This window comes from Schistocerca americana, unplaced genomic scaffold, assembly GCF_021461395.2.
Source record: "Schistocerca americana isolate TAMUIC-IGC-003095 unplaced genomic scaffold, iqSchAmer2.1 HiC_scaffold_133, whole genome shotgun sequence".
NCBI classification, from domain to species: Eukaryota; Metazoa; Arthropoda; class Insecta; order Orthoptera; family Acrididae; genus Schistocerca; species Schistocerca americana.
The window spans coordinates 251793-272640 of NW_025725405.1; the positions used below are offsets into that span (position 1 = coordinate 251793).

General features: G+C 54.6%; 49 non-coding genes across 49 annotated transcripts; 11 read left to right on the plus strand and 38 right to left on the minus strand.

Moving 5' to 3' along the window:
- Window positions 1–76: 76 nt before the first annotated feature.
- Window positions 77–148, plus strand: Trnag-ucc. The gene has a single exon. It is a non-coding gene; the product is annotated as a tRNA-Gly (tRNA).
- A 586-nt stretch (window positions 149–734) lies between these two features.
- On the minus strand, window positions 735–808 carry Trnai-aau. Its single transcript has one exon. It is a non-coding gene; the product is annotated as a tRNA-Ile (tRNA).
- Window positions 809–1006: 198 nt separating this feature from the next.
- On the minus strand, window positions 1007–1078 carry Trnae-uuc. The gene has a single exon. It is a non-coding gene; the product is annotated as a tRNA-Glu (tRNA).
- Window positions 1079–1359: 281 nt separating this feature from the next.
- Window positions 1360–1432, minus strand: Trnam-cau. The gene has a single exon. It is a non-coding gene; the product is annotated as a tRNA-Met (tRNA).
- A 293-nt stretch (window positions 1433–1725) lies between these two features.
- Trnag-gcc lies at window positions 1726–1796 on the minus strand. The gene has a single exon. It is a non-coding gene; the product is annotated as a tRNA-Gly (tRNA).
- Window positions 1797–2137: 341 nt separating this feature from the next.
- Window positions 2138–2209, plus strand: Trnag-ucc. The gene has a single exon. It is a non-coding gene; the product is annotated as a tRNA-Gly (tRNA).
- Window positions 2210–2795: 586 nt separating this feature from the next.
- Window positions 2796–2869, minus strand: Trnai-aau. The gene has a single exon. It is a non-coding gene; the product is annotated as a tRNA-Ile (tRNA).
- A 198-nt stretch (window positions 2870–3067) lies between these two features.
- Trnae-uuc lies at window positions 3068–3139 on the minus strand. The gene has a single exon. It is a non-coding gene; the product is annotated as a tRNA-Glu (tRNA).
- Window positions 3140–3420: 281 nt separating this feature from the next.
- On the minus strand, window positions 3421–3493 carry Trnam-cau. The gene has a single exon. It is a non-coding gene; the product is annotated as a tRNA-Met (tRNA).
- Window positions 3494–3786: 293 nt separating this feature from the next.
- On the minus strand, window positions 3787–3857 carry Trnag-gcc. Its single transcript has one exon. It is a non-coding gene; the product is annotated as a tRNA-Gly (tRNA).
- Window positions 3858–4198: 341 nt separating this feature from the next.
- Window positions 4199–4270, plus strand: Trnag-ucc. The gene has a single exon. It is a non-coding gene; the product is annotated as a tRNA-Gly (tRNA).
- Window positions 4271–4857: 587 nt separating this feature from the next.
- Trnai-aau lies at window positions 4858–4932 on the minus strand. The gene has a single exon. It is a non-coding gene; the product is annotated as a tRNA-Ile (tRNA).
- Window positions 4933–5130: 198 nt separating this feature from the next.
- On the minus strand, window positions 5131–5202 carry Trnae-uuc. Its single transcript has one exon. It is a non-coding gene; the product is annotated as a tRNA-Glu (tRNA).
- A 284-nt stretch (window positions 5203–5486) lies between these two features.
- Trnam-cau lies at window positions 5487–5560 on the minus strand. The gene has a single exon. It is a non-coding gene; the product is annotated as a tRNA-Met (tRNA).
- Window positions 5561–5855: 295 nt separating this feature from the next.
- Trnag-gcc lies at window positions 5856–5926 on the minus strand. The gene has a single exon. It is a non-coding gene; the product is annotated as a tRNA-Gly (tRNA).
- A 344-nt stretch (window positions 5927–6270) lies between these two features.
- Trnag-ucc lies at window positions 6271–6342 on the plus strand. The gene has a single exon. It is a non-coding gene; the product is annotated as a tRNA-Gly (tRNA).
- A 593-nt stretch (window positions 6343–6935) lies between these two features.
- On the minus strand, window positions 6936–7012 carry Trnai-aau. Its single transcript has one exon. It is a non-coding gene; the product is annotated as a tRNA-Ile (tRNA).
- Window positions 7013–7942: 930 nt separating this feature from the next.
- On the minus strand, window positions 7943–8013 carry Trnag-gcc. The gene has a single exon. It is a non-coding gene; the product is annotated as a tRNA-Gly (tRNA).
- Window positions 8014–8358: 345 nt separating this feature from the next.
- On the plus strand, window positions 8359–8430 carry Trnag-ucc. The gene has a single exon. It is a non-coding gene; the product is annotated as a tRNA-Gly (tRNA).
- A 586-nt stretch (window positions 8431–9016) lies between these two features.
- Trnai-aau lies at window positions 9017–9090 on the minus strand. The gene has a single exon. It is a non-coding gene; the product is annotated as a tRNA-Ile (tRNA).
- A 198-nt stretch (window positions 9091–9288) lies between these two features.
- Trnae-uuc lies at window positions 9289–9360 on the minus strand. Its single transcript has one exon. It is a non-coding gene; the product is annotated as a tRNA-Glu (tRNA).
- Window positions 9361–9641: 281 nt separating this feature from the next.
- Trnam-cau lies at window positions 9642–9714 on the minus strand. The gene has a single exon. It is a non-coding gene; the product is annotated as a tRNA-Met (tRNA).
- A 293-nt stretch (window positions 9715–10007) lies between these two features.
- On the minus strand, window positions 10008–10078 carry Trnag-gcc. Its single transcript has one exon. It is a non-coding gene; the product is annotated as a tRNA-Gly (tRNA).
- Window positions 10079–10419: 341 nt separating this feature from the next.
- On the plus strand, window positions 10420–10491 carry Trnag-ucc. Its single transcript has one exon. It is a non-coding gene; the product is annotated as a tRNA-Gly (tRNA).
- A 586-nt stretch (window positions 10492–11077) lies between these two features.
- Trnai-aau lies at window positions 11078–11151 on the minus strand. The gene has a single exon. It is a non-coding gene; the product is annotated as a tRNA-Ile (tRNA).
- A 198-nt stretch (window positions 11152–11349) lies between these two features.
- Window positions 11350–11421, minus strand: Trnae-uuc. Its single transcript has one exon. It is a non-coding gene; the product is annotated as a tRNA-Glu (tRNA).
- Window positions 11422–11702: 281 nt separating this feature from the next.
- Trnam-cau lies at window positions 11703–11775 on the minus strand. Its single transcript has one exon. It is a non-coding gene; the product is annotated as a tRNA-Met (tRNA).
- Window positions 11776–12068: 293 nt separating this feature from the next.
- Window positions 12069–12139, minus strand: Trnag-gcc. The gene has a single exon. It is a non-coding gene; the product is annotated as a tRNA-Gly (tRNA).
- A 341-nt stretch (window positions 12140–12480) lies between these two features.
- Trnag-ucc lies at window positions 12481–12552 on the plus strand. The gene has a single exon. It is a non-coding gene; the product is annotated as a tRNA-Gly (tRNA).
- A 586-nt stretch (window positions 12553–13138) lies between these two features.
- Window positions 13139–13212, minus strand: Trnai-aau. The gene has a single exon. It is a non-coding gene; the product is annotated as a tRNA-Ile (tRNA).
- Window positions 13213–13410: 198 nt separating this feature from the next.
- Window positions 13411–13482, minus strand: Trnae-uuc. Its single transcript has one exon. It is a non-coding gene; the product is annotated as a tRNA-Glu (tRNA).
- A 281-nt stretch (window positions 13483–13763) lies between these two features.
- On the minus strand, window positions 13764–13836 carry Trnam-cau. The gene has a single exon. It is a non-coding gene; the product is annotated as a tRNA-Met (tRNA).
- Window positions 13837–14129: 293 nt separating this feature from the next.
- On the minus strand, window positions 14130–14200 carry Trnag-gcc. Its single transcript has one exon. It is a non-coding gene; the product is annotated as a tRNA-Gly (tRNA).
- Window positions 14201–14541: 341 nt separating this feature from the next.
- Window positions 14542–14613, plus strand: Trnag-ucc. Its single transcript has one exon. It is a non-coding gene; the product is annotated as a tRNA-Gly (tRNA).
- Window positions 14614–15199: 586 nt separating this feature from the next.
- Window positions 15200–15273, minus strand: Trnai-aau. The gene has a single exon. It is a non-coding gene; the product is annotated as a tRNA-Ile (tRNA).
- A 198-nt stretch (window positions 15274–15471) lies between these two features.
- On the minus strand, window positions 15472–15543 carry Trnae-uuc. The gene has a single exon. It is a non-coding gene; the product is annotated as a tRNA-Glu (tRNA).
- A 281-nt stretch (window positions 15544–15824) lies between these two features.
- Trnam-cau lies at window positions 15825–15897 on the minus strand. Its single transcript has one exon. It is a non-coding gene; the product is annotated as a tRNA-Met (tRNA).
- A 293-nt stretch (window positions 15898–16190) lies between these two features.
- Trnag-gcc lies at window positions 16191–16261 on the minus strand. The gene has a single exon. It is a non-coding gene; the product is annotated as a tRNA-Gly (tRNA).
- Window positions 16262–16602: 341 nt separating this feature from the next.
- Window positions 16603–16674, plus strand: Trnag-ucc. The gene has a single exon. It is a non-coding gene; the product is annotated as a tRNA-Gly (tRNA).
- A 586-nt stretch (window positions 16675–17260) lies between these two features.
- Trnai-aau lies at window positions 17261–17334 on the minus strand. The gene has a single exon. It is a non-coding gene; the product is annotated as a tRNA-Ile (tRNA).
- A 198-nt stretch (window positions 17335–17532) lies between these two features.
- Window positions 17533–17604, minus strand: Trnae-uuc. The gene has a single exon. It is a non-coding gene; the product is annotated as a tRNA-Glu (tRNA).
- A 281-nt stretch (window positions 17605–17885) lies between these two features.
- On the minus strand, window positions 17886–17958 carry Trnam-cau. The gene has a single exon. It is a non-coding gene; the product is annotated as a tRNA-Met (tRNA).
- A 293-nt stretch (window positions 17959–18251) lies between these two features.
- On the minus strand, window positions 18252–18322 carry Trnag-gcc. Its single transcript has one exon. It is a non-coding gene; the product is annotated as a tRNA-Gly (tRNA).
- Window positions 18323–18663: 341 nt separating this feature from the next.
- Trnag-ucc lies at window positions 18664–18735 on the plus strand. The gene has a single exon. It is a non-coding gene; the product is annotated as a tRNA-Gly (tRNA).
- Window positions 18736–19321: 586 nt separating this feature from the next.
- On the minus strand, window positions 19322–19395 carry Trnai-aau. Its single transcript has one exon. It is a non-coding gene; the product is annotated as a tRNA-Ile (tRNA).
- A 198-nt stretch (window positions 19396–19593) lies between these two features.
- Trnae-uuc lies at window positions 19594–19665 on the minus strand. Its single transcript has one exon. It is a non-coding gene; the product is annotated as a tRNA-Glu (tRNA).
- Window positions 19666–19946: 281 nt separating this feature from the next.
- Window positions 19947–20019, minus strand: Trnam-cau. The gene has a single exon. It is a non-coding gene; the product is annotated as a tRNA-Met (tRNA).
- Window positions 20020–20312: 293 nt separating this feature from the next.
- Window positions 20313–20383, minus strand: Trnag-gcc. Its single transcript has one exon. It is a non-coding gene; the product is annotated as a tRNA-Gly (tRNA).
- Window positions 20384–20724: 341 nt separating this feature from the next.
- Window positions 20725–20796, plus strand: Trnag-ucc. The gene has a single exon. It is a non-coding gene; the product is annotated as a tRNA-Gly (tRNA).
- Window positions 20797–20848: the final 52 nt, after the last annotated feature.

Sequence of the window (20848 nt, forward strand, 5' to 3'; positions counted from 1 at the left end):
TGCCGGGTACGATCACCTTCGGCCGCTGCCGACAGGCGGGAAGCCGACTCAGCGCGGTGGCGGGGCGCTCGCTTGTGCGGTGGTGGTGTAATGGTCAGCATAGTTGCCTTCCAAGCAGTTGATCCGGGTTCGATTCCCGGCCACCGCAGCAGGCTTTTAATTTCGCGTATGAGTACTTTTGCCACGCGCTCTTAAACTATTGTTTTTTCGCCCTCTTACTCGCTGCATACCAGCCCTTAGTGTGTCTCGACTTGTCTCGACTTTGCTCAGCTGACGCGAGAGCTGACGCTCTCAAATCGGCCTATATCAAAACGACAAGCACGAGAAACGACTGAGAGAGGTAAGGAGAGGCGAGGCGAGGCGATGGACACACAGCACGCCCCCTTCATTTCACGGTGGCGTCTCCCTGGCCGAATCGGGCTGTAGCTCCGAAAACAAAGGAGAAACAAAAATAGGAAGTAAAACTGCCAATACTGCCCTGTGTTCCCATGCGCTCACCCGCCCAAGTACTGACAAGGGCCAAAGTTGTTACGCATCGGCAATCGGACATTTTCTTTCATTTTCTCTAACCAGTGTATTCAAGATATTATGGCCATTGCCGAGTGAATGCTGTAGTGCTTCCCGACGAGTCGGGTTCGGATCCTCTGTCAACTTCCACGCAGGGTGATGATCATTTGGTCATCACACTCGCCAGCTGAAATCGGCGCTGCCTTTTCGCAGTAGTAAAAGAGAAGTGGCCCGTGGGGGGATCGAACCCACGACCTTCGCGTTATTAGCACGACGCTCTAACCAACTGAGCTAACGGGCCTCGGCAGATGCAGTTGCTCAGCCCTACGCTGGAATCAGGTGGCATGAAGCCATACACCATTCCTATGGTCGTCGTGTGTCTGCTTCCCTAGTCTATATTCTGCTGACGGTCACGAAACAGTAGCTATATTGCGAGCAGGACGGGAAACGGCCGCTCGGACAGCTCAAACTTGTCACGATTCGTGTGGAAAAAATTCCGTTCCGGTACCGGGAATCGAACCCGGGCCTCCTGGGTGAAAGCCAGGTATCCTAGCCACTAGACCACACCGGATGCGGCCGTTTCATTCGACCGTTCGTACGGTCGCTTGTCGCATTGTCGCTCTCTTTGCGAGCATCTTTGCACATACTGACTGGCAAGGCGCGCACCTCAAACGTCGCAGAGCAATGCTTTTGGCTTCATGCTCTGCTGGGAGAAGAGGAATAGGGAAGCTGTATGTAGCAATAACAGGAAGTAAACATTTTCCCGCTGAAGCGTTGAAACGTTGCGGATAACAAACAAGAAATAAGTTGGCGCCCTAGCAACAGCACCACCTTCAGTCACAGAAAATTAGATGCCCCGGGTGAGGATCGAACTCACGACCTTAAGATTATGAGACTTACGCGCTGCCTACTGCGCTACCGAGGCAGGCGATCGTTAGACCTTCTGGAATCTTGGTAAGTACCGAATACAAGTGGTAGAGAGTCTGCACTCCCTGGCTCATTTTTTCTGTTGCTACACGTGCATTCACGGCGCGGCAGGCAACTTGCGATGCTAGGCCGACGCCAGTATGTACAATAGCACGCAGGAGTCCAAACGAGCAGTCGTCCGCGCTGCATGATTGGTTCTTTCCACACGGAATCCCGCGGTTCATTCTCATGGCTCACGCAGTTCGAGTGCGAAAGACACGCAGCACCCCTACCGGAGAAAAAACAAAATGATGCATCGGCCGGGAATCGAACCCGGGCCGCCCGCGTGGCAGGCGAGCATTCTACCACTGAACCACCGATGCTCGGGCCAGCGGTACCTTCACGCTGCTTCCCGAGCAGATGTCTCAAGGGAAAGTGGGACTGCCGTCAAGCGCCGTAGCATTCTGTGGAGAAGATGCTGCAGACGCTGAATCCTGCACTGCACTGCTTAAAGATGCCGCCAGAACGCGGTCCTCTGCGTACTCTTGCGCCGCCGGCGCCGACTCTTGCCAAAGGATGCGAAATGTGCGCGGATACGCTGTCCGAATGCGTCTGGATGTGCTCCCCTAGCCTGCCTCGAAATGCGCCTGCCGGGTACGATCACCTTCGGCCGCTGCCGACAGGCGGGAAGCCGACTCAGCGCGGTGGCGGGGCGCTCGCTTGTGCGGTGGTGGTGTAATGGTCAGCATAGTTGCCTTCCAAGCAGTTGATCCGGGTTCGATTCCCGGCCACCGCAGCAGGCTTTTAATTTCGCGTATGAGTACTTTTGCCACGCGCTCTTAAACTATTGTTTTTTCGCCCTCTTACTCGCTGCATACCAGCCCTTAGTGTGTCTCGACTTGTCTCGACTTTGCTCAGCTGACGCGAGAGCTGACGCTCTCAAATCGGCCTATATCAAAACGACAAGCACGAGAAACGACTGAGAGAGGTAAGGAGAGGCGAGGCGAGGCGATGGACACACAGCACGCCCCCTTCATTTCACGGTGGCGTCTCCCTGGCCGAATCGGGCTGTAGCTCCGAAAACAAAGGAGAAACAAAAATAGGAAGTAAAACTGCCAATACTGCCCTGTGTTCCCATGCGCTCACCCGCCCAAGTACTGACAAGGGCCAAAGTTGTTACGCATCGGCAATCGGACATTTTCTTTCATTTTCTCTAACCAGTGTATTCAAGATATTATGGCCATTGCCGAGTGAATGCTGTAGTGCTTCCCGACGAGTCGGGTTCGGATCCTCTGTCAACTTCCACGCAGGGTGATGATCATTTGGTCATCACACTCGCCAGCTGAAATCGGCGCTGCCTTTTCGCAGTAGTAAAAGAGAAGTGGCCCGTGGGGGGATCGAACCCACGACCTTCGCGTTATTAGCACGACGCTCTAACCAACTGAGCTAACGGGCCTCGGCAGATGCAGTTGCTCAGCCCTACGCTGGAATCAGGTGGCATGAAGCCATACACCATTCCTATGGTCGTCGTGTGTCTGCTTCCCTAGTCTATATTCTGCTGACGGTCACGAAACAGTAGCTATATTGCGAGCAGGACGGGAAACGGCCGCTCGGACAGCTCAAACTTGTCACGATTCGTGTGGAAAAAATTCCGTTCCGGTACCGGGAATCGAACCCGGGCCTCCTGGGTGAAAGCCAGGTATCCTAGCCACTAGACCACACCGGATGCGGCCGTTTCATTCGACCGTTCGTACGGTCGCTTGTCGCATTGTCGCTCTCTTTGCGAGCATCTTTGCACATACTGACTGGCAAGGCGCGCACCTCAAACGTCGCAGAGCAATGCTTTTGGCTTCATGCTCTGCTGGGAGAAGAGGAATAGGGAAGCTGTATGTAGCAATAACAGGAAGTAAACATTTTCCCGCTGAAGCGTTGAAACGTTGCGGATAACAAACAAGAAATAAGTTGGCGCCCTAGCAACAGCACCACCTTCAGTCACAGAAAATTAGATGCCCCGGGTGAGGATCGAACTCACGACCTTAAGATTATGAGACTTACGCGCTGCCTACTGCGCTACCGAGGCAGGCGATCGTTAGACCTTCTGGAATCTTGGTAAGTACCGAATACAAGTGGTAGAGAGTCTGCACTCCCTGGCTCATTTTTTCTGTTGCTACACGTGCATTCACGGCGCGGCAGGCAACTTGCGATGCTAGGCCGACGCCAGTATGTACAATAGCACGCAGGAGTCCAAACGAGCAGTCGTCCGCGCTGCATGATTGGTTCTTTCCACACGGAATCCCGCGGTTCATTCTCATGGCTCACGCAGTTCGAGTGCGAAAGACACGCAGCACCCCTACCGGAGAAAAAACAAAATGATGCATCGGCCGGGAATCGAACCCGGGCCGCCCGCGTGGCAGGCGAGCATTCTACCACTGAACCACCGATGCTCGGGCCAGCGGTACCTTCACGCTGCTTCCCGAGCAGATGTCTCAAGGGAAAGTGGGACTGCCGTCAAGCGCCGTAGCATTCTGTGGAGAAGATGCTGCAGACGCTGAATCCTGCACTGCACTGCTTAAAGATGCCGCCAGAACGCGGTCCTCTGCGTACTCTTGCGCCGCCGGCGCCGACTCTTGCCAAAGGATGCGAAATGTGCGCGGATACGCTGTCCGAATGCGTCTGGATGTGCTCCCCTAGCCTGCCTCGAAATGCGCCTGCCGGGTACGATCACCTTCGGCCGCTGCCGACAGGCGGGAAGCCGACTCAGCGCGGTGGCGGGGCGCTCGCTTGTGCGGTGGTGGTGTAATGGTCAGCATAGTTGCCTTCCAAGCAGTTGATCCGGGTTCGATTCCCGGCCACCGCAGCAGGCTTTTAATTTCGCGTATGAGTACTTTTGCCACGCGCTCTTAAACTATTGTTTTTTCGCTCTTACTCGCTGCATACCAGCCCTTAGTGTGTCTCGACTTGTCTCGACTTTGCTCAGCTGACGCGAGAGCTGACGCTCTCAAATCGGCCTATATCAAAACGACAAGCACGAGAAACGACTGAGAGAGGTAAGGAGAGGCGAGGCGAGGCGATGGACACACAGCACGCCCCCTCATTTCACGGTGGCGTCTCCCTGGCCGAATCGGGCTGTAGCTCCGAAAACAAAGGAGAAACAAAAATAGGAAGTAAAACTGCAATACTGCCCTGTGTTTCCATGCGCTCACCCGCCCCCAAGTACTGACAAGGGCCAAAGTTGTTACGCATCGGCAATCGGACATTTTCTTTCATTTTCTCTAACCAGTGTATTCAAGATATTAATGGCCATTGCCGAGTGAATGCTGTAGTGCTTCCCGACGAGTCGGGTTCGGATCCTTCTGTCAACTTCCACGCAGGGTGATGATCATTTGGTCATCACACTCGCCAGCTGAAAATCGGCGCTGCCTTTTCGCAGTAGTAAAAGAGAAGTGGCCCGTGGGTGGGATCGAACCCACGACCTTCGCGTTATTAGCACGACGCTCTAACCAACTGAGCTAACGGGCCTCGGCAGATGCAGTTGCTCAGCCCTACGCTGGAATCAGGTGGCATGAAGCCATACACCATTCCTATGGTCGTCGTGTGTCTGCTTCCCTAGTCTATATTCTGCTGACGGTCACGAAACAGTAGCTATATTGCGAGCAGGACGGGAAACGGCCGCTCGGACAGCTCAAACTTGTCACTATTCGTGTGGAAAAAATTCCGTTCCTGTACCGGGAATCGAACCCGGGCCTCCTGGGTGAAAGCCAGGTATCCTAGCCACTAGACCACACCGGATGCGGCCCGTTTCATTCGACCGTTCGTACGGTCGCTTGTCGCATTGTCGCTCTCTTTGCGAGCAATCTTTGCACATACTGACTGGCAAGGCGCGCACCTCAAACGTCGCAGAGCAATGCTTTTGGCTTCATTGCTCTGCTGGGAGAAGAGGAATAGGGAAGCTGTATGTAGCAATAACAGGAAGTAAACATTTTCCCGCTGAAGCGTTGAAACGTTGCGGATAACAAACAAGAAATAAGTTGGCGCCCTAGCAACAGCACCACCTTCAGTCACAGAAAATTAGATGCCCCCGGGTGAGGATCGAACTCACGACCTTAAGATTATGAGACTTACGCGCTGCCTACTGCGCTACCGAGGCAGGCGATCGTTAGACCTTCTGGAATCTTGGTAAGTACCGAATACAAGTGGTAGAGAGTCTGCACTCCCTGGCTCATTTTTTCTGTTGCTACACGTGCATTCACGGCGCGGCAGGCAACTTGCGATGCTAGGCCGACGCCAGTATGTACAATAGCACGCAGGAGTCCAAACGAGCAGTCGTCCGCGCTGCATGATTGGTTCTTTCCCACACGGAATCCCGCGGTTCATTCTCATGGCTCACGCAGTTCGAGTGCGAAAGACACGCAGCACCCCCTACCGGAGAAAAAACAAAATGATGCATCGGCCGGGAATCGAACCCGGGCCGCCCGCGTGGCAGGCGAGCATTCTACCACTGAACCACCGATGCTCGGGCCAGCGGTACCTTCACGCTGCTTCCCGAGCAGATGTCTCAAGGGAAAGTGGGACTGCCGTCAAGGCGCCGTAGCATTCTGTGGAGAAGATGCTGCAGGACGCTGAATCCTGCAACTGCACTGCTTAAAGATGCCGCCAGAACGCGGTCCTCTGCGTACTCTTGCGCCGCCGGCGCCGACTCTTGCCAAAGGATGCGAAATGTGCGCGGATACGCTGTCCGAATGCGTCTGGATGTGCTCCCCTAGCCTGCCTCGAAATGCGCCTGCCGGGTACGATCACCTTCGGCCGCTGCCGACAGGCGGGAAGCCGACTCAGCGCGGTGGCGGGGCGCTCGCTTGTGCGGTGGTGGTGTAATGGTCAGCATAGTTGCCTTCCAAGCAGTTGATCCGGGTTCGATTCCCGGCCACCGCAGCAGGCTTTTAATTTCGCGTATGAGTACTTTTGCCACGCGCTCTTAAACTATTGTTTTTTTCGCCCTCTTACTCGCTGCATACCCAGCCCTTAGTGTGTCTCGACTTGTCTCGACTTTGCTCAGCTGACGCGAGAGCTGACGCTCTCAAATCGGCCTATATCAAAAACGACAAGCACGAGAAACGACTGAGAGAGGTAAGGAGAGGCCGAGGCGAGGGCGATGGACACACAGCACGCCCCCTTCATTTCACGGTGGCGTCTCCCTGGCCGAATCGGGCTGTAGCTCCGAAAACAAAGGAGAAACAAATATAGGAAGTAAAACTGCCAATACTGCCCTGTGTTTCCCATGCGCTCACCCGCCCAAGTACTGACAAGGGCCAAAGTTGTTACGCATCGGCAATCGGACATTTTCTTTCATTTTCTCTAACCAGTGTATTCAAGATTTTATGGCCATTGCCGAGTGAATGCTGTAGTGCTTCCCGACGAGTCGGGTTCGGATCCTCTGTCAACTTCCACGCAGGGTGATGATCATTTGGTCATCACACTTCGCCAGCTGAAATCGGCGCTGCCTTTTCGCAGTAGTAAAAGAGAAGTGGCCCGTGGGGGGATCAAACCCACGACCTTCGCGTTATTAGCACGACGCTCTATAACCAACTGAGCTAAACGGGCCTCGGCAGATGCAGTTGCTCAGCCCTACGCTGGAATCAGGTGGCATGAAGCCATACACCATTCCTATGGTCGTCGTGTGTCTGCTTCCCTAGTCTATATTCTGCTGACGGTCACGAAACAGTAGCTATATTGCGAGCAGGACGGGATACGGCCGCTCGGACAGCTCAAACTTGTCACGATTCGTGTGGAAAAAAATTTCCGTTCCGGTACCGGGAATCGACCCGGGCCTCCTGGGTGAAAGCCAGGTATCCTAGCCACTAGACCACAACCGGATGCGGGCCGTTTCATTCGACCGTTCGTACGGTCGCTTGTCGCATTGTCGCTCTCTTTGCGAGCATCTTTGCACATACTGACTGGCAAGGCGCGCACCTCAAACGTCGCAGAGCAATGCTTTTGGCTTCATGCTCTGCTGGGAGAAGAGGAATAGGGAAGCTGTATGTAGCAAATAACAGGAAGTAAACATTTTCCCCGCTGAAGCGTTGAAACGTTGCGGATAACAAACAAGAAATTAAGTTGGCGCCCTAGCAACAGCACCACCTTCAGTCACAGAAAATTAGATGCCCCCGGGTGAGGATCGAACTCACGACCTTAAGAATTATGAGACTTACGCGCTGCCTACTGCGCGCTACCGAGGCAGGCGATCGTTAGACCTTCTGGAATCTTGGTAAGTACCGAATACAAGTGGGTAGAGAGTCTGCACTCCCCTGGCTCATTTTTTCTGTTGCTACACGTGCATTCACGGCGCGGCAGGCAACTTGCGATGCTAGGCCGACGCCAGTATGTACAATAGCACGCAGGAGTCCAAACGAGCAGTCGTCCGCGCTGCATGATTGGTTCTTTCCACACGGAATCCCGCGGTCATTCTCATGGCTCACCGCAGTTCGAGTGCGAAAGACACGCAGCACCCCTACCGGAGAAAAAAACAAAATGATGCATCGGCCGGGAATCGAACCCGGGCCGCCCGCGTGGCAGGCGAGCATTCTACCACTGAACCACCGATGCTCCGGGCCAGCGGTACCTTCCACGCTGCTTCCCGAGCAGATGTCTCAAGGGAAAGTGGGACTTGCCGTTCAAGCGCCGTAGCATTCTGTGGAGAAGATGCTGCAGACGCTGAATCCTGCACTGCACTGCTTAAAGATGCCGCCAGAACGCGGTCCTCTGCGTACTCTTGCGCCGCCGGCGCCGACTCTTGCCAAAGGATGCGAAATGTGCGCGGATACGCTGTCCGAATGCGTCTGGATGTGCTCCCCTAGCCTGCCTCGAAATGCGCCTGCCGGGTACGATCACCTTCGGCCGCTGCCGACAGGCGGGAAGCCGACTCAGCGCGGTGGCGGGGCGCTCGCTTGTGCGGTGGTGGTGTAATGGTCAGCATAGTTGCCTTCCAAGCAGTTGATCCGGGTTCGATTCCCGGCCACCGCAGCAGGCTTTTAATTTCGCGTATGAGTACTTTTGCCACGCGCTCTTAAACTATTGTTTTTTCGCCCTCTTACTCGCTGCATACCAGCCCTTAGTGTGTCTCGACTTGTCTCGACTTTGCTCAGCTGACGCGAGAGCTGACGCTCTCAAATCGGCCTATATCAAAACGACAAGCACGAGAAACGACTGAGAGAGGTAAGGAGAGGCGAGGCGAGGCGATGGACACACAGCACGCCCCCTTCATTTCACGGTGGCGTCTCCCTGGCCGAATCGGGCTGTAGCTCCGAAAACAAAGGAGAAACAAAAATAGGAAGTAAAACTGCCAATACTGCCCTGTGTTCCCATGCGCTCACCCGCCCAAGTACTGACAAGGGCCAAAGTTGTTACGCATCGGCAATCGGACATTTTCTTTCATTTTCTCTAACCAGTGTATTCAAGATATTATGGCCATTGCCGAGTGAATGCTGTAGTGCTTCCCGACGAGTCGGGTTCGGATCCTCTGTCAACTTCCACGCAGGGTGATGATCATTTGGTCATCACACTCGCCAGCTGAAATCGGCGCTGCCTTTTCGCAGTAGTAAAAGAGAAGTGGCCCGTGGGGGGATCGAACCCACGACCTTCGCGTTATTAGCACGACGCTCTAACCAACTGAGCTAACGGGCCTCGGCAGATGCAGTTGCTCAGCCCTACGCTGGAATCAGGTGGCATGAAGCCATACACCATTCCTATGGTCGTCGTGTGTCTGCTTCCCTAGTCTATATTCTGCTGACGGTCACGAAACAGTAGCTATATTGCGAGCAGGACGGGAAACGGCCGCTCGGACAGCTCAAACTTGTCACGATTCGTGTGGAAAAAATTCCGTTCCGGTACCGGGAATCGAACCCGGGCCTCCTGGGTGAAAGCCAGGTATCCTAGCCACTAGACCACACCGGATGCGGCCGTTTCATTCGACCGTTCGTACGGTCGCTTGTCGCATTGTCGCTCTCTTTGCGAGCATCTTTGCACATACTGACTGGCAAGGCGCGCACCTCAAACGTCGCAGAGCAATGCTTTTGGCTTCATGCTCTGCTGGGAGAAGAGGAATAGGGAAGCTGTATGTAGCAATAACAGGAAGTAAACATTTTCCCGCTGAAGCGTTGAAACGTTGCGGATAACAAACAAGAAATAAGTTGGCGCCCTAGCAACAGCACCACCTTCAGTCACAGAAAATTAGATGCCCCGGGTGAGGATCGAACTCACGACCTTAAGATTATGAGACTTACGCGCTGCCTACTGCGCTACCGAGGCAGGCGATCGTTAGACCTTCTGGAATCTTGGTAAGTACCGAATACAAGTGGTAGAGAGTCTGCACTCCCTGGCTCATTTTTTCTGTTGCTACACGTGCATTCACGGCGCGGCAGGCAACTTGCGATGCTAGGCCGACGCCAGTATGTACAATAGCACGCAGGAGTCCAAACGAGCAGTCGTCCGCGCTGCATGATTGGTTCTTTCCACACGGAATCCCGCGGTTCATTCTCATGGCTCACGCAGTTCGAGTGCGAAAGACACGCAGCACCCCTACCGGAGAAAAAACAAAATGATGCATCGGCCGGGAATCGAACCCGGGCCGCCCGCGTGGCAGGCGAGCATTCTACCACTGAACCACCGATGCTCGGGCCAGCGGTACCTTCACGCTGCTTCCCGAGCAGATGTCTCAAGGGAAAGTGGGACTGCCGTCAAGCGCCGTAGCATTCTGTGGAGAAGATGCTGCAGACGCTGAATCCTGCACTGCACTGCTTAAAGATGCCGCCAGAACGCGGTCCTCTGCGTACTCTTGCGCCGCCGGCGCCGACTCTTGCCAAAGGATGCGAAATGTGCGCGGATACGCTGTCCGAATGCGTCTGGATGTGCTCCCCTAGCCTGCCTCGAAATGCGCCTGCCGGGTACGATCACCTTCGGCCGCTGCCGACAGGCGGGAAGCCGACTCAGCGCGGTGGCGGGGCGCTCGCTTGTGCGGTGGTGGTGTAATGGTCAGCATAGTTGCCTTCCAAGCAGTTGATCCGGGTTCGATTCCCGGCCACCGCAGCAGGCTTTTAATTTCGCGTATGAGTACTTTTGCCACGCGCTCTTAAACTATTGTTTTTTCGCCCTCTTACTCGCTGCATACCAGCCCTTAGTGTGTCTCGACTTGTCTCGACTTTGCTCAGCTGACGCGAGAGCTGACGCTCTCAAATCGGCCTATATCAAAACGACAAGCACGAGAAACGACTGAGAGAGGTAAGGAGAGGCGAGGCGAGGCGATGGACACACAGCACGCCCCCTTCATTTCACGGTGGCGTCTCCCTGGCCGAATCGGGCTGTAGCTCCGAAAACAAAGGAGAAACAAAAATAGGAAGTAAAACTGCCAATACTGCCCTGTGTTCCCATGCGCTCACCCGCCCAAGTACTGACAAGGGCCAAAGTTGTTACGCATCGGCAATCGGACATTTTCTTTCATTTTCTCTAACCAGTGTATTCAAGATATTATGGCCATTGCCGAGTGAATGCTGTAGTGCTTCCCGACGAGTCGGGTTCGGATCCTCTGTCAACTTCCACGCAGGGTGATGATCATTTGGTCATCACACTCGCCAGCTGAAATCGGCGCTGCCTTTTCGCAGTAGTAAAAGAGAAGTGGCCCGTGGGGGGATCAAACCCACGACCTTCGCGTTATTAGCACGACGCTCTAACCAACTGAGCTAACGGGCCTCGGCAGATGCAGTTGCTCAGCCCTACGCTGGAATCAGGTGGCATGAAGCCATACACCATTCCTATGGTCGTCGTGTGTCTGCTTCCCTAGTCTATATTCTGCTGACGGTCACGAAACAGTAGCTATATTGCGAGCAGGACGGGATACGGCCGCTCGGACAGCTCAAACTTGTCACGATTCGTGTGGAAAAAATTCCGTTCCGGTACCGGGAATCGAACCCGGGCCTCCTGGGTGAAAGCCAGGTATCCTAGCCACTAGACCACACCGGATGCGGCCGTTTCATTCGACCGTTCGTACGGTCGCTTGTCGCATTGTCGCTCTCTTTGCGAGCATCTTTGCACATACTGACTGGCAAGGCGCGCACCTCAAACGTCGCAGAGCAATGCTTTTGGCTTCATGCTCTGCTGGGAGAAGAGGAATAGGGAAGCTGTATGTAGCAATAACAGGAAGTAAACATTTTCCCGCTGAAGCGTTGAAACGTTGCGGATAACAAACAAGAAATAAGTTGGCGCCCTAGCAACAGCACCACCTTCAGTCACAGAAAATTAGATGCCCCGGGTGAGGATCGAACTCACGACCTTAAGATTATGAGACTTACGCGCTGCCTACTGCGCTACCGAGGCAGGCGATCGTTAGACCTTCTGGAATCTTGGTAAGTACCGAATACAAGTGGTAGAGAGTCTGCACTCCCTGGCTCATTTTTTCTGTTGCTACACGTGCATTCACGGCGCGGCAGGCAACTTGCGATGCTAGGCCGACGCCAGTATGTACAATAGCACGCAGGAGTCCAAACGAGCAGTCGTCCGCGCTGCATGATTGGTTCTTTCCACACGGAATCCCGCGGTTCATTCTCATGGCTCACGCAGTTCGAGTGCGAAAGACACGCAGCACCCCTACCGGAGAAAAAACAAAATGATGCATCGGCCGGGAATCGAACCCGGGCCGCCCGCGTGGCAGGCGAGCATTCTACCACTGAACCACCGATGCTCGGGCCAGCGGTACCTTCACGCTGCTTCCCGAGCAGATGTCTCAAGGGAAAGTGGGACTGCCGTCAAGCGCCGTAGCATTCTGTGGAGAAGATGCTGCAGACGCTGAATCCTGCACTGCACTGCTTAAAGATGCCGCCAGAACGCGGTCCTCTGCGTACTCTTGCGCCGCCGGCGCCGACTCTTGCCAAAGGATGCGAAATGTGCGCGGATACGCTGTCCGAATGCGTCTGGATGTGCTCCCCTAGCCTGCCTCGAAATGCGCCTGCCGGGTACGATCACCTTCGGCCGCTGCCGACAGGCGGGAAGCCGACTCAGCGCGGTGGCGGGGCGCTCGCTTGTGCGGTGGTGGTGTAATGGTCAGCATAGTTGCCTTCCAAGCAGTTGATCCGGGTTCGATTCCCGGCCACCGCAGCAGGCTTTTAATTTCGCGTATGAGTACTTTTGCCACGCGCTCTTAAACTATTGTTTTTTCGCCCTCTTACTCGCTGCATACCAGCCCTTAGTGTGTCTCGACTTGTCTCGACTTTGCTCAGCTGACGCGAGAGCTGACGCTCTCAAATCGGCCTATATCAAAACGACAAGCACGAGAAACGACTGAGAGAGGTAAGGAGAGGCGAGGCGAGGCGATGGACACACAGCACGCCCCCTTCATTTCACGGTGGCGTCTCCCTGGCCGAATCGGGCTGTAGCTCCGAAAACAAAGGAGAAACAAAAATAGGAAGTAAAACTGCCAATACTGCCCTGTGTTCCCATGCGCTCACCCGCCCAAGTACTGACAAGGGCCAAAGTTGTTACGCATCGGCAATCGGACATTTTCTTTCATTTTCTCTAACCAGTGTATTCAAGATATTATGGCCATTGCCGAGTGAATGCTGTAGTGCTTCCCGACGAGTCGGGTTCGGATCCTCTGTCAACTTCCACGCAGGGTGATGATCATTTGGTCATCACACTCGCCAGCTGAAATCGGCGCTGCCTTTTCGCAGTAGTAAAAGAGAAGTGGCCCGTGGGGGGATCGAACCCACGACCTTCGCGTTATTAGCACGACGCTCTAACCAACTGAGCTAACGGGCCTCGGCAGATGCAGTTGCTCAGCCCTACGCTGGAATCAGGTGGCATGAAGCCATACACCATTCCTATGGTCGTCGTGTGTCTGCTTCCCTAGTCTATATTCTGCTGACGGTCACGAAACAGTAGCTATATTGCGAGCAGGACGGGAAACGGCCGCTCGGACAGCTCAAACTTGTCACGATTCGTGTGGAAAAAATTCCGTTCCGGTACCGGGAATCGAACCCGGGCCTCCTGGGTGAAAGCCAGGTATCCTAGCCACTAGACCACACCGGATGCGGCCGTTTCATTCGACCGTTCGTACGGTCGCTTGTCGCATTGTCGCTCTCTTTGCGAGCATCTTTGCACATACTGACTGGCAAGGCGCGCACCTCAAACGTCGCAGAGCAATGCTTTTGGCTTCATGCTCTGCTGGGAGAAGAGGAATAGGGAAGCTGTATGTAGCAATAACAGGAAGTAAACATTTTCCCGCTGAAGCGTTGAAACGTTGCGGATAACAAACAAGAAATAAGTTGGCGCCCTAGCAACAGCACCACCTTCAGTCACAGAAAATTAGATGCCCCGGGTGAGGATCGAACTCACGACCTTAAGATTATGAGACTTACGCGCTGCCTACTGCGCTACCGAGGCAGGCGATCGTTAGACCTTCTGGAATCTTGGTAAGTACCGAATACAAGTGGTAGAGAGTCTGCACTCCCTGGCTCATTTTTTCTGTTGCTACACGTGCATTCACGGCGCGGCAGGCAACTTGCGATGCTAGGCCGACGCCAGTATGTACAATAGCACGCAGGAGTCCAAACGAGCAGTCGTCCGCGCTGCATGATTGGTTCTTTCCACACGGAATCCCGCGGTTCATTCTCATGGCTCACGCAGTTCGAGTGCGAAAGACACGCAGCACCCCTACCGGAGAAAAAACAAAATGATGCATCGGCCGGGAATCGAACCCGGGCCGCCCGCGTGGCAGGCGAGCATTCTACCACTGAACCACCGATGCTCGGGCCAGCGGTACCTTCACGCTGCTTCCCGAGCAGATGTCTCAAGGGAAAGTGGGACTGCCGTCAAGCGCCGTAGCATTCTGTGGAGAAGATGCTGCAGACGCTGAATCCTGCACTGCACTGCTTAAAGATGCCGCCAGAACGCGGTCCTCTGCGTACTCTTGCGCCGCCGGCGCCGACTCTTGCCAAAGGATGCGAAATGTGCGCGGATACGCTGTCCGAATGCGTCTGGATGTGCTCCCCTAGCCTGCCTCGAAATGCGCCTGCCGGGTACGATCACCTTCGGCCGCTGCCGACAGGCGGGAAGCCGACTCAGCGCGGTGGCGGGGCGCTCGCTTGTGCGGTGGTGGTGTAATGGTCAGCATAGTTGCCTTCCAAGCAGTTGATCCGGGTTCGATTCCCGGCCACCGCAGCAGGCTTTTAATTTCGCGTATGAGTACTTTTGCCACGCGCTCTTAAACTATTGTTTTTTCGCCCTCTTACTCGCTGCATACCAGCCCTTAGTGTGTCTCGACTTGTCTCGACTTTGCTCAGCTGACGCGAGAGCTGACGCTCTCAAATCGGCCTATATCAAAACGACAAGCACGAGAAACGACTGAGAGAGGTAAGGAGAGGCGAGGCGAGGCGATGGACACACAGCACGCCCCCTTCATTTCACGGTGGCGTCTCCCTGGCCGAATCGGGCTGTAGCTCCGAAAACAAAGGAGAAACAAAAATAGGAAGTAAAACTGCCAATACTGCCCTGTGTTCCCATGCGCTCACCCGCCCAAGTACTGACAAGGGCCAAAGTTGTTACGCATCGGCAATCGGACATTTTCTTTCATTTTCTCTAACCAGTGTATTCAAGATATTATGGCCATTGCCGAGTGAATGCTGTAGTGCTTCCCGACGAGTCGGGTTCGGATCCTCTGTCAACTTCCACGCAGGGTGATGATCATTTGGTCATCACACTCGCCAGCTGAAATCGGCGCTGCCTTTTCGCAGTAGTAAAAGAGAAGTGGCCCGTGGGGGGATCGAACCCACGACCTTCGCGTTATTAGCACGACGCTCTAACCAACTGAGCTAACGGGCCTCGGCAGATGCAGTTGCTCAGCCCTACGCTGGAATCAGGTGGCATGAAGCCATACACCATTCCTATGGTCGTCGTGTGTCTGCTTCCCTAGTCTATATTCTGCTGACGGTCACGAAACAGTAGCTATATTGCGAGCAGGACGGGAAACGGCCGCTCGGACAGCTCAAACTTGTCACGATTCGTGTGGAAAAAATTCCGTTCCGGTACCGGGAATCGAACCCGGGCCTCCTGGGTGAAAGCCAGGTATCCTAGCCACTAGACCACACCGGATGCGGCCGTTTCATTCGACCGTTCGTACGGTCGCTTGTCGCATTGTCGCTCTCTTTGCGAGCATCTTTGCACATACTGACTGGCAAGGCGCGCACCTCAAACGTCGCAGAGCAATGCTTTTGGCTTCATGCTCTGCTGGGAGAAGAGGAATAGGGAAGCTGTATGTAGCAATAACAGGAAGTAAACATTTTCCCGCTGAAGCGTTGAAACGTTGCGGATAACAAACAAGAAATAAGTTGGCGCCCTAGCAACAGCACCACCTTCAGTCACAGAAAATTAGATGCCCCGGGTGAGGATCGAACTCACGACCTTAAGATTATGAGACTTACGCGCTGCCTACTGCGCTACCGAGGCAGGCGATCGTTAGACCTTCTGGAATCTTGGTAAGTACCGAATACAAGTGGTAGAGAGTCTGCACTCCCTGGCTCATTTTTTCTGTTGCTACACGTGCATTCACGGCGCGGCAGGCAACTTGCGATGCTAGGCCGACGCCAGTATGTACAATAGCACGCAGGAGTCCAAACGAGCAGTCGTCCGCGCTGCATGATTGGTTCTTTCCACACGGAATCCCGCGGTTCATTCTCATGGCTCACGCAGTTCGAGTGCGAAAGACACGCAGCACCCCTACCGGAGAAAAAACAAAATGATGCATCGGCCGGGAATCGAACCCGGGCCGCCCGCGTGGCAGGCGAGCATTCTACCACTGAACCACCGATGCTCGGGCCAGCGGTACCTTCACGCTGCTTCCCGAGCAGATGTCTCAAGGGAAAGTGGGACTGCCGTCAAGCGCCGTAGCATTCTGTGGAGAAGATGCTGCAGACGCTGAATCCTGCACTGCACTGCTTAAAGATGCCGCCAGAACGCGGTCCTCTGCGTACTCTTGCGCCGCCGGCGCCGACTCTTGCCAAAGGATGCGAAATGTGCGCGGATACGCTGTCCGAATGCGTCTGGATGTGCTCCCCTAGCCTGCCTCGAAATGCGCCTGCCGGGTACGATCACCTTCGGCCGCTGCCGACAGGCGGGAAGCCGACTCAGCGCGGTGGCGGGGCGCTCGCTTGTGCGGTGGTGGTGTAATGGTCAGCATAGTTGCCTTCCAAGCAGTTGATCCGGGTTCGATTCCCGGCCACCGCAGCAGGCTTTTAATTTCGCGTATGAGTACTTTTGCCACGCGCTCTTAAACTATTGTTTTTTCGCCCTCTTACTCGCTGCATACCAGCCCTTAGTGTGTCTCGACTTGTCTCGACTTTGCTCAGCTGACGCGAGAGCTGACGCTCTCAAATCGGCCTATATCAAAACGACAAGCACGAGAAACGACTGAGAGAGGTAAGGAGAGGCGAGGCGAGGCGATGGACACACAGCACGCCCCCTTCATTTCACGGTGGCGTCTCCCTGGCCGAATCGGGCTGTAGCTCCGAAAACAAAGGAGAAACAAAAATAGGAAGTAAAACTGCCAATACTGCCCTGTGTTCCCATGCGCTCACCCGCCCAAGTACTGACAAGGGCCAAAGTTGTTACGCATCGGCAATCGGACATTTTCTTTCATTTTCTCTAACCAGTGTATTCAAGATATTATGGCCATTGCCGAGTGAATGCTGTAGTGCTTCCCGACGAGTCGGGTTCGGATCCTCTGTCAACTTCCACGCAGGGTGATGATCATTTGGTCATCACACTCGCCAGCTGAAATCGGCGCTGCCTTTTCGCAGTAGTAAAAGAGAAGTGGCCCGTGGGGGGATCGAACCCACGACCTTCGCGTTATTAGCACGACGCTCTAACCAACTGAGCTAACGGGCCTCGGCAGATGCAGTTGCTCAGCCCTACGCTGGAATCAGGTGGCATGAAGCCATACACCATTCCTATGGTCGTCGTGTGTCTGCTTCCCTAGTCTATATTCTGCTGACGGTCACGAAACAGTAGCTATATTGCGAGCAGGACGGGAAACGGCCGCTCGGACAGCTCAAACTTGTCACGATTCGTGTGGAAAAAATTCCGTTCCGGTACCGGGAATCGAACCCGGGCCTCCTGGGTGAAAGCCAGGTATCCTAGCCACTAGACCACACCGGATGCGGCCGTTTCATTCGACCGTTCGTACGGTCGCTTGTCGCATTGTCGCTCTCTTTGCGAGCATCTTTGCACATACTGACTGGCAAGGCGCGCACCTCAAACGTCGCAGAGCAATGCTTTTGGCTTCATGCTCTGCTGGGAGAAGAGGAATAGGGAAGCTGTATGTAGCAATAACAGGAAGTAAACATTTTCCCGCTGAAGCGTTGAAACGTTGCGGATAACAAACAAGAAATAAGTTGGCGCCCTAGCAACAGCACCACCTTCAGTCACAGAAAATTAGATGCCCCGGGTGAGGATCGAACTCACGACCTTAAGATTATGAGACTTACGCGCTGCCTACTGCGCTACCGAGGCAGGCGATCGTTAGACCTTCTGGAATCTTGGTAAGTACCGAATACAAGTGGTAGAGAGTCTGCACTCCCTGGCTCATTTTTTCTGTTGCTACACGTGCATTCACGGCGCGGCAGGCAACTTGCGATGCTAGGCCGACGCCAGTATGTACAATAGCACGCAGGAGTCCAAACGAGCAGTCGTCCGCGCTGCATGATTGGTTCTTTCCACACGGAATCCCGCGGTTCATTCTCATGGCTCACGCAGTTCGAGTGCGAAAGACACGCAGCACCCCTACCGGAGAAAAAACAAAATGATGCATCGGCCGGGAACCGAACCCGGGCCGCCCGCGTGGCAGGCGAGCATTCTACCACTGAACCACCGATGCTCGGGCCAGCGGTACCTTCACGCTGCTTCCCGAGCAGATGTCTCAAGGGAAAGTGGGACTGCCGTCAAGCGCCGTAGCATTCTGTGGAGAAGATGCTGCAGACGCTGAATCCTGCACTGCACTGCTTAAAGATGCCGCCAGAACGCGGTCCTCTGCGTACTCTTGCGCCGCCGGCGCCGACTCTTGCCAAAGGATGCGAAATGTGCGCGGATACGCTGTCCGAATGCGTCTGGATGTGCTCCCCTAGCCTGCCTCGAAATGCGCCTGCCGGGTACGATCACCTTCGGCCGCTGCCGACAGGCGGGAAGCCGACTCAGCGCGGTGGCGGGGCGCTCGCTTGTGCGGTGGTGGTGTAATGGTCAGCATAGTTGCCTTCCAAGCAGTTGATCCGGGTTCGATTCCCGGCCACCGCAGCAGGCTTTTAATTTCGCGTATGAGTACTTTTGCCACGCGCTCTTAAACTATTGTTTTTTCGCCCTCTTACTCGCTGCATACCAGCCCTTAGTGTGTCTCGACTTGTCTCGACTTTGCTCAGCTGACGCGAGAGCTGACGCTCTCAAATCGGCCTATATCAAAACGACAAGCACGAGAAACGACTGAGAGAGGTAAGGAGAGGCGAGGCGAGGCGATGGACACACAGCACGCCCCCTTCATTTCACGGTGGCGTCTCCCTGGCCGAATCGGGCTGTAGCTCCGAAAACAAAGGAGAAACAAAAATAGGAAGTAAAACTGCCAATACTGCCCTGTGTTCCCATGCGCTCACCCGCCCAAGTACTGACAAGGGCCAAAGTTGTTACGCATCGGCAATCGGACATTTTCTTTCATTTTCTCTAACCAGTGTATTCAAGATATTATGGCCATTGCCGAGTGAATGCTGTAGTGCTTCCCGACGAGTCGGGTTCGGATCCTCTGTCAACTTCCACGCAGGGTGATGATCATTTGGTCATCACACTCGCCAGCTGAAATCGGCGCTGCCTTTTCGCAGTAGTAAAAGAGAAGTGGCCCGTGGGGGGATCGAACCCACGACCTTCGCGTTATTAGCACGACGCTCTAACCAACTGAGCTAACGGGCCTCGGCAGATGCAGTTGCTCAGCCCTACGCTGGAATCAGGTGGCATGAAGCCATACACCATTCCTATGGTCGTCGTGTGTCTGCTTCCCTAGTCTATATTCTGCTGACGGTCACGAAACAGTAGCTATATTGCGAGCAGGACGGGAAACGGCCGCTCGGACAGCTCAAACTTGTCACGATTCGTGTGGAAAAAATTCCGTTCCGGTACCGGGAATCGAACCCGGGCCTCCTGGGTGAAAGCCAGGTATCCTAGCCACTAGACCACACCGGATGCGGCCGTTTCATTCGACCGTTCGTACGGTCGCTTGTCGCATTGTCGCTCTCTTTGCGAGCATCTTTGCACATACTGACTGGCAAGGCGCGCACCTCAAACGTCGCAGAGCAATGCTTTTGGCTTCATGCTCTGCTGGGAGAAGAGGAATAGGGAAGCTGTATGTAGCAATAACAGGAAGTAAACATTTTCCCGCTGAAGCGTTGAAACGTTGCGGATAACAAACAAGAAATAAGTTGGCGCCCTAGCAACAGCACCACCTTCAGTCACAGAAAATTAGATGCCCCGGGTGAGGATCGAACTCACGACCTTAAGATTATGAGACTTACGCGCTGCCTACTGCGCTACCGAGGCAGGCGATCGTTAGACCTTCTGGAATCTTGGTAAGTACCGAATACAAGTGGTAGAGAGTCTGCACTCCCTGGCTCATTTTTTCTGTTGCTACACGTGCATTCACGGCGCGGCAGGCAACTTGCGATGCTAGGCCGACGCCAGTATGTACAATAGCACGCAGGAGTCCAAACGAGCAGTCGTCCGCGCTGCATGATTGGTTCTTTCCACACGGAATCCCGCGGTTCATTCTCATGGCTCACGCAGTTCGAGTGCGAAAGACACGCAGCACCCCTACCGGAGAAAAAACAAAATGATGCATCGGCCGGGAATCGAACCCGGGCCGCCCGCGTGGCAGGCGAGCATTCTACCACTGAACCACCGATGCTCGGGCCAGCGGTACCTTCACGCTGCTTCCCGAGCAGATGTCTCAAGGGAAAGTGGGACTGCCGTCAAGCGCCGTAGCATTCTGTGGAGAAGATGCTGCAGACGCTGAATCCTGCACTGCACTGCTTAAAGATGCCGCCAGAACGCGGTCCTCTGCGTACTCTTGCGCCGCCGGCGCCGACTCTTGCCAAAGGATGCGAAATGTGCGCGGATACGCTGTCCGAATGCGTCTGGATGTGCTCCCCTAGCCTGCCTCGAAATGCGCCTGCCGGGTACGATCACCTTCGGCCGCTGCCGACAGGCGGGAAGCCGACTCAGCGCGGTGGCGGGGCGCTCGCTTGTGCGGTGGTGGTGTAATGGTCAGCATAGTTGCCTTCCAAGCAGTTGATCCGGGTTCGATTCCCGGCCACCGCAGCAGGCTTTTAATTTCGCGTATGAGTACTTTTGCCACGCGCTCTTAAACTAT